Source organism: Asparagus officinalis, chromosome 1 (assembly GCF_001876935.1).
Source record: "Asparagus officinalis chromosome 1, Aspof.V1, whole genome shotgun sequence".
NCBI lineage: Eukaryota > Viridiplantae > Streptophyta > Magnoliopsida > Asparagales > Asparagaceae > Asparagus > Asparagus officinalis.
Genome location: NC_033794.1, coordinates 1,684,328 through 1,694,178, shown reverse-complemented (window position 1 = coordinate 1,694,178; position 9,851 = coordinate 1,684,328).

Here is a 9,851-nt window from a genome sequence, read left to right as displayed (position 1 = left end):
TATTTTATGAAAAGGCATAACTTTGGAGCGAGCAGAGAACCAAAATCTCTTTCATGATCATAGAGAAGCCTAACCAATATACAGCACCCAATTATATGTCTAATCACTATACTGATGCTCTGAAATTACTTGGAAGAATACTTGAACTCAGTGTTATCTGCTTTACCTTTTTTAGGTGTTAATGTATGTTTTCCCTAAGTGGGCTTGTGAGAGAATTGCTAGAATTCACCGCAAATTTTTTTGGACAGGGACAAATGATAAGGGGAACGCTTCAAATTTGGCAGCTTGGGGATTATTTGTAAGCCTAGGTGGTGTGGGGGTATGGGAATTCTAGACTTACAAAATATGAATAGAGCTTTGATTGGGAGATGGTTATGGAGATGGTTTGAACCATCTAATCCTCATTGGAAACAAATCATATATCATAAATATTATATAAATGCAGATTTGTTGGATAATCAGAGAAAGAGAATGTCCAATTTTTGGAGAAACATTATGAGACAACTTGATATTTTCTTATCTAGTAACAGGATTGATATTGATAATGGTAATAATACTTTCTTTTGGTTAGATAAATGGTGTGGTGAGAACACTTTGGCTTCTTTATTTCCTGATCTTTTTGCTTTGTGCGAGAATCCAAGAGCATCAGTAGCTTGGTCAAGGAGAAATTTTGATAATATATGGATTTGGAATATCAAGTTTGTCAGACAACTTAAAGGAAATTTAGTCCTCCAATACTTGAACTTCTACAACTGATACAGACTCGATAATTCGGTAATGATGATGATAAAAGGATTTGGAAATGGGATCACGAGGGGTATTCGGTGAAAACTTATTAGCAGTTTCTATGTGATGGGGGCCTGTGAAGTAGTTAGGAACTTAGTTGGAAAGTTCCAATCCCTCTTAAGATTGAAATCCTTCTTTGGTTAGCTATAAATGACAGATTAAATACAAAGAGCAATCTAATAAAAAAAGGAATGCAGATTGAGAATGGCTGTGTGTTATGTGATTTTGAAGAGGAGAGCAGTAAGCATATTTTTATTGACTCTGTTTGTACAATCAATTTGAAATTCTATTAAGCATAAATTTCACATCACCAACCATTTTGTTGACTTGAAAGATTTGTGGAGTTGGTGGAGAAATCAGTTTATTAAACATGAGGAAAAATTACAATGGGATCTCTACATGATTGCTATTATATGGTCTATGTGGCATGAAAGAAACCTGAAAATTTTTCAACACAAAAAAAACTCATTCTCTATATCTTCTGCACAAAATTAATCACTTTGTGAACTTTTTGAATCAAGGGACCTAATAGCAACTTGAATGATTTGATCGAGTAACTTTAAAATATAAAATTTTAAGGAACGAATATAAAAATAATAATTTTCTTATAATCACGTGTTAAAAACTTGCAACTTTGTCTTGATTTGTACTTAATTATTTTCCTGCTTGCTTACTAACCGATCGGTTAGTTATTCTTCCTTCCAAAAAAGTAGGTTCTTTTTTTCCCATTCTAAATCTACTTGACCATTTACAAAAACAATATTTTATGTATTATGTAGGCTGATTAAGACCAATTCAAAATAAAGATGGTTTTGTCTCTATATGCACCTACTAAAGTATTATGCCCCTCTGTCGACTGACGTTGTGCCTCGGCGACAGACTGTGGCTGCAAGCAGCCTTTGACGGAGGTTATGTCGTCGACAGCGCCAGCTACTATTATAAATTGGCACAAAACCTACCTCAGCTAGCATCTCGAGTCCCTCAAAACCAAAAGAAGACATGGCCTCAGCTAGCATCTTGACAAAAGAAGACATGGCCTCAGCTAGCATCTCGAGCCCCTCAAATCCGCCTCATTCACCAGAATCGTCCCATCACGACCTCTCGAACCCCTCAAATATTGTCCTCTCGAGCCAGTCCCATCGCGACGAATCACTTGTGCGGGGAAACAATGACCTTGGCCAATCACATGTGCAGGGCGACAATAACCCTGAAAAGGTTTTCTTCTTCTCTTTTTAAGTTTTGATATATAAATATATGTATATTAATGTTTTTGTTTGATATGTGAAGGGATGATGGCCATGTTAAAAGCCTGCTGAAGATGGCAGTCAGAACCGCAAGGATAAGGGTACTGTTTTCCAACAATTCCGTTGGGAAAACAAGCAAAACTCTGCTCCTGTTGTAGAAAACCCCAACCCCAGGCTAAACAACAGCGACAGAAACGACGGAGACGACGAACAGCCCGAGTCGTCCCATTGCGACAAACCAAATTTGCGGGAAAAGGACCTCGAGAAGGTTTTGTTCTTCAGTCTCTTTTAAGTTTATGCTCTTTGTTTATATATATATAACGTTAGTTTGATTTGTCAAATTTGACAATAACCCCGAAAAAGTTTTCTTCTTCTCTTTTTAAGTTTTTATATATAAATATATGTATATTAATGTTTTTGTCTGATATGTGAAGGGATGCTGGCCATGTTAGAAACCTGCTGAAGATGGCAGTCAGAACCGCAGAGATAGGGGTACTGTTTTCCAACGGTTTCGTTGGGAAAACAGGCAAAACCCTGCTCCTGCCGTAGAATACCCCAACCCCAGGCTAAACAACGGCGGCGGGAGACGACGACGAAGACGACGAACCCGAGTCGTCCTATCGCGGCAAACCAAATTTCATATAAAACATCTGAATCGGTCTGCCCAGCATGAATAAAAACAAAAACTTAGGTGGTTTTTTTTGGGTTAGGAACACATAATAATAAGAAGCTAGCGTCCTTCTCCAACAAAACCTCAACAAATACAACTAATTTACTGGGTAGAGAACTCTGCAATTAAGGACCAATCATTTCAGATCTTACCACTTGATACAAACCCGTAAGTCTTTCCTCGTTTGAACCTCGCCATTAATGTTAAGGCTATGCCATCCTAAAGTGTTGCTAAATAGAAGGAAAAATACGAATCGGAGTTTGAAGAAGGGGAAGGGGCCCTCGACCCAAAACAGATAGAGGAAATGGAAGGATGAATCAGTGTTTTCAATGCGCGAGGCGCAATGCGAGGCGCAAAGCATCTTTACGCGCACATGCGCAAGGCGTAACGCGATGCGCGCGCCCGAGTGATGCGAGGCGCACACCACACACATAATATTTCAATATATGTAATCAAGCACGAAAGAACATATTTTTAGAATTTACATAAAAAATATCATGATAAATAATATCTTGCTACAAAATCACAATATATTGCCTTAATTTCTAATGCTAACACCCAACATAGTAGCAAATTTCATAAATTTTCAAATCAAATGTTAAATCAAGACTTATATCCAAACTAAGGATTAGTAATGGTCCTCAATTGAAGGTTATTAAAAAAGCACAATGGATTTATTTTGTTTTTTGGGATATGGAATATCAAGTATAAAGACTCGATTATAATGTTAACAAAAAAAACTATGTGAGGAAATGCACTACATGCATCCTACACAAAGTACGGATGTACGCGAGGCCCAAAGCCTCTCCTCTCCTCAAATCAGCCCTCTCCTCTCCTCTTTTCCAAAAAAAATAAAAGAGATCAGCTCTCTCCTCTCCTCTCCTCAAAAGCCCTCTCCTCTCCTCTTCTCTCCTCAGCCCTCTCTAAAGCCTCAATTAAAATCTTGTCTGTTTAAATTTACAAATTGGGTTATCTATTTGAATGTTAAACTTTTAATTTTTATAAAATTTAATGATTTAGTTGAAATTTTGATGTTTAAATTTTGTCAAGTTATTTTATCTATTTTAATGGCTTTCATAATCTGTTTTAGGCAATGTTTGATTTGATGCTATGGAGTGGAGACCATGGAGAAGAAGAAGAGGTATTGAGCGGTTTTTCAAAAGAAGGGACTGATGAGATAAATACTAATGAAGATGGAAACGAGGCAATGAAAAATTGTGAGGAGAGAGTTGAAGAACCGGATGTGGGAATGGAATTCAACACACCAAACGAAGCTTATCTATACTACTCAAGATTTGCTAAAGAAAAGGGATTTGTTGTGGCGAAAAGATCGTCGGGTAAGGGAAAAGATGGTGTTGTGAGGCATGTAATTCTTCAATGCAGCAAAGGTGGAAAGGCAAGGGCGAGAGGAAGCAACCCCATCAAGACACGACCACAAACGAAAGTTGATAGTCCTGCTCATCTTAAAGTTCGTTTAAGACCGCATGGGAAGTGGAGATTAACAAGCCTTGTCTTGGATCACAATCATGATCAGAGCCCAGGGAAGTCCAGGTTTTATAAGTGCAATAGGGTACTTGATGAACATGTGAAGAAAAAGCTTGAATTGAATGATAAAGCCTGGATCAAATTGCACAAGACTATTGACTCACTTCAAATTCAGGCTAGGGGACTTGATAAGCTTCCATATTTACCTCAGGATTGCCGAAATTATTTAGACAAGGTTCGACGTTTACGACTTGTAGAAGGAGATGCAGCAACGATGCATAGTTACTTTATGAGAATGAAAGCCAACAATTCCAATTTCTTATATGCCATGGATTTGAATGAAAAGGGTCGACTAAGGAATGTATTCTGTGCTGATGCAAGGAGCAGGGCAGCATGTAAGGAGTCAGGCGATATTGTGACATTTGACACAACATACTTGGTAAACAGGTATGACATGCTTTTGCTCCATTTGTAGGCGTGAATCATCATGGTCAATCAATATTATTAGGATGTGGACTCATCTCTCAGGACACGAGTCATTTTCATGGTTATTTCGGACTTAGTTGACATGCATGTGGGGTTGTGCTCCCAAAGGAATTATTACCAATCAATGTATGGCCATGAAGAATGCTATAGAAAATGTATTCCCGAACACCCGACATCGGTGGTGCATATGGTATATTATGAAAAAGGTACTAGAAAAGTTGAGTAGGTACTCTGCCTATGAAAAAATTAGTTTTGCCATATGTAAGACAATTTATGATTCATTGTCAATAGAACAATTTATGATTCATTGTCAATAGAACAATTTGAGGATTCTTGGGATGAGTTCATAAAAAAGTATGATCTTCAAAGTAACACATGGTTAGAGGGGTTGTATCTAGAAAGGGAACGGTGGGTCCTTGCTTATGTGAAAGATGTATTTTGGGCGGGGATGTCATCCACACAAATAAGCGAGAACATGAATGCATATTTTGATGGTTACATACATTCAAAGACAACCCTGAAACAATTTGTAGAGCAATATAAGAATGCATTGGCAAAAAAGGTGGAAAGTGAAAAACAAGAAGATATGAAAAGTTGGTACTCTTACATCCCGTGCGTTGGAGAAGATGAGTTGGAGAAACAGTTTCAAAGTGTTTACACAAATGAGAAGTATAGAGAGTTTCGTGAACAATTTGTTAGGAAACTTAACTGTACTTTGTATCAAACAAAAGAATGTGATGTTGTCTCCGAATATGAAGAAACGTGTCTTTTACTATTTTTTTAATGCTGAAGCTAATGAGGCACATTGTAATTGTCGATTGTTTGAGCATAGAGGAATGTTGTGTAAACATCAACTGCTAGTGTTCCAATACAAGGAAAAGTTGAAAGAGTGCCTGACAAGTATGTGTTGAGAAGAAGGTGCAAAAATGTGAATAGGGTCCACACTAAAATTCGGATAAATTATGATAACTCGTCAACCACTGTTGAAGCGCACCGACATGACAACATGTGCAATCTCTTTAATGAGGTTGCCGATTTGGCGGAAGTTTCTAAAGAGAAGTATGATATGGTGATGACACAAATAAGCGAGCTAAAACAAAAGTTGATTGAAGCTTCAGTTGTTTGTCGAAGTAATATGACTTCAAGTACTCCTAATGATTCTTTTTCCCTAGGAGATGGAGTTCTACCTTCCAAACATAGCACAGATATACATGACCCGGAACAAGTTCGACGAAAAGGAAGACCACGGTCTAAAAGGAAGGAAGGTGTAGTGGAGAAAATTGTTAACAAGAAAAGGCAAACAAAAAAGAAGACATTGTCCAATGAAAAAGCCAAGGTATAATTTTTTGTTGTTTTGTTGCTTACTAGTTCATATGGACATATAGATATATTCGATAAATGCATAGTAATATAATTATTTGGTAATTTCAGGATGTCGAGGAGATTGCGGTTGCCATGTATCTGGGACACAATAGAGTCTTGTAAATGTAAATGTAAGAATTTTTTTATAGCTAATTTCCTATTTCATGTCTAATTTAGTGTTAATCGATTTGTGTAATGTTACATTTCTTTAAAATGGACAGAGTTACCCAAGCTACATAGGGCAATTAATGTGGCCAAACTTGATGCCCCATAATATGCAACCAAATATGACACCAAACGGAATTAGCTTCAACCAATTTATGCACAATATCCCAAGTTCACAAAGCTCCATGCCAAGTTCACTTAATAGTTAAGTTTGGAGAGGGCAATCAGGTATTACAGGTTGTCAAGGTTGGGGAGGATCACAACCAAGTTTAATGGAAAGTCAATGGCAAGGTTGGAATAGAGGACAATAGCTTAAATTTACATAAGAGTAGAAGATTTGGTTGTTTAATGGACCTATTATCAGTCTTTTTTTGGAAGTGAATTGTATGCTTCTCTTTTGATGGATGTTATGTATAAAGTACACCTGTTATCTGTGCTTCTTTGGTTTCAGCCTTGCTCTCGGCCTTGATTTCAGCTCTTGCGCTGTTTGAGCACAGTTGTGTGCTTGCCTTATTCATTTCCAGCAAATGTTTTGTTTCAGTTGTGTTGGTTATGATATTGGTTTCAATGTTGTTGCTAGGTGTTTGGTTTTAATTGTTTGTTTGGCATTCGGTTTCAATTTATGTGCAAACTGGTTCCAAATGTTTGCTTGGCATTTGGTTTGAATTGTTGGCTTGGCCCCAGTCTCAGTTGTGTGCTTGCATGTTATTGATTTGGGTATTATAAATGAACATTCCGAGGAGCTGATGGAGCTGATGGAGTATTACAAATGAACATTACAAATGAACATTCCCTTCATTTCTCTCCTCCCCTCTACATAACCCATCCGAAGTCTCAGGTTGTCCCCCTTCTACATTAAAATCACAATCAGCACTGGCGACCCCATTCAAACACCCGCTCAATTCCCCTTTTTCAACCTCTCCGTCAATCATCGCCTCCTCCCCTCTATCCAAACCATTCAAAGTCTCAAATTCATTATCGTCTCCGCAAATCAAACTACTCTTTCCTTCTAACAACCCATTAACTCCTTCATCTTCCCTGATAACAGGACAGACCCCATTTCTCTCCATACTACGACCACCACCATCACGGTCATGGTCGTCATTATCATTATCATCGTGTTCATAGTCACAATCATCAAACTCCTGGAAAACCTCCATCGAAGTCCTCCTCCCACTAAGATGAGTCTCGGCCGCCACCTCCAACACCGTGGGACACATAACCTCCAACGCCTTCACCAAATACTCAACCTCCAACTCCTTCACCAAATACTCCCTCACCGCCGCCAGCCCCGCCTCCCTCCTCCACTCCACCACCAAACTCTCACCCTCCGTCTCCTCCATCCTCCTCTTCCACTCCATCAGCTCCTCGAAAACCAACCCGCTCGCCCCCGACTCCATCAAACCCCCGATCCTCATCCTCCAAGTCCTCTCCACGACATCGGCCACCAGCTCCGGCGAGCCCACGTTGAGCGTGGACCCCATGGCGGCATGGACGTAGGCGGAGCGGATCAAGGTCAGGGTTAGAGGAGAGGAGTCGTAAGCGCGGGAATCGGAGTTGAGCTGGTGGAGAAGCTCGAGGGAGAGGAGGGAGGACTCGGAGAGGGGGTCGCCGGCGAGGCGACGGATGAGGAGGGCTCGCTGGAATCGGGTCGGCAACGGCTGAGACGGCGGCGGAGGAGGGAGGGAGTTCATTAGGGAGTGCTTGGGGATCGGTTGCCGGAGGTTGAACTCGAGGACCCAGCATGGGCGAGCGAGAGGGTTTTGAGATTTTAGGGGAGAACGAAGATTTCTCCTACGATTGATTTTCCACGTGGCTGTTGTTTAGTGAATGGTGTGGTCGGAGGTGTGGTTTGTGATGGACCCGTAGTGGGACTCTATCATAAAAGTCCATTCGAGGCACCCGGATATAAATGAATGAAAAAAGATGAGAAACGATGAGGTAAGTGTTAAAAAGAAACGACACTGTGCTATAATATTGGCCCATATTTTAAATAATCAGACTTTCACAGAGAGATAATAAACAATAGACAAGGTTAATGGTGAAGAAATCACAAGGGATTGATACATGTGTACATGGTGCCACAATGTAGGTTTTTTTTTTTTTTTGAAAAGCTGCTGATTTTTGCTGTCACTGTGAGAAGTTTAGTTATATTATAAAGTCTAATTATTTTCTCTAGGACAATTTGGGATTTTTAGGAAATTTTACTTAAACCGCAATCACTTCCCTCTTAATCCCATTTTAGGAGGCTAAGAAAGCGAGTGAATTTGCTTATTTCTATACACTATGTGGAGACGTAAGATTCTCAAGCTATCCTTGAAGATCATTTGGGTGTCAAATAAAAGTGATTCAATTAATTATCTGAAACATGGGTATGATAACGGCATCACATATGACATAACTGCAGTAGCACAACCAAAAAGGCGAAGTATAACCACAAAGGCCTCAATCCACAAAAACATTAAAAAGTTTGACACACCAGTGTACCTATCCTACTTTTTAAGGGACTACACTCATGAAGTTTGGCCCATTTGCATGAAACTACCATATGTTCTCAAAATTGGACAAAGCACCCATAACACTTCCCTACAAAATCCAACAACCTAAAAATATAAACTGTAACGACTCATGTGCCATACATCTGAGCTCAACAAGAAAAAAAATGCCCAAAGTTCCAAAAAATCCACTCAACCCACATCTTCTATATTTTGCATATATATTACTCTCCTTTTTCTCTCCTGACTTGCCCACCAAGCAAATGAAGAACAGCGAAATACAGAACCAGGAACAGAATGAAGCAAATTACACCAGCACCATTACTGAACTAACACTACCTATATGCGAAATGACATCATATGATTGCAATAAATCATCTACATTAGCATCAATATGTATGACATAACGAAGCATTTGAAAGGAGAATATAAAACAGGTAATGATCAATTTAACTGGTAGAAAGGAAGGAGCACAAACCTCGAATCTGATGACTAACATAAGATGGGAACGAACAGTTTCTGATAAGATTTCTCAATCCGAGAAGCATTTGGAAGCAAACAAGTCCGTCACCTTCCCAGTAGCTAAGTCAACCACCTTCCATGGTGCCTCTCCACTATTCCGCAGAATATCCTCCTCATGCTGCATTCCTTTAGAAAAATAGATACGGTTCCCTCTAGCCGCTCCAATATCAACCGACGACAATGAAACAGCACAAGACGCATGAAACATCAGCACTCGATCGTCACCAATGCTCTTCACGTCGACCCACATCCTTCTATCGAGCTCCGCTCTAAAAAACTTGAAACCCAACTGTAGCCCTCCAATCCTCAACCTTAACGGCCTCCCTAACGAGCAAAGGCTCCCCCATCGAACTCCACAAACTGAGTAGACCCACGCATGTGGCCGGTTTCCCCGGGCATCTTGCTCAAGGGCATCACATCAAAATACTGAACAGCAGGAGAGATCAAGGGAGGGAGGCCGATGATGGGATGGAAGAGAGAGAGAGAGGGGTTACCGAGATCGTCGAAGCATAAGGACCAGCCGTGGGAATCGGAGGACGCTGACCTCGAGATTGTTAGCGTTTTCAACGAGCCAAGGTAAGGGGGGGCATCGGAGGAGGGGAGGGAGAGTGGGGGGGGGGGGGGGGGGGGGGGGGC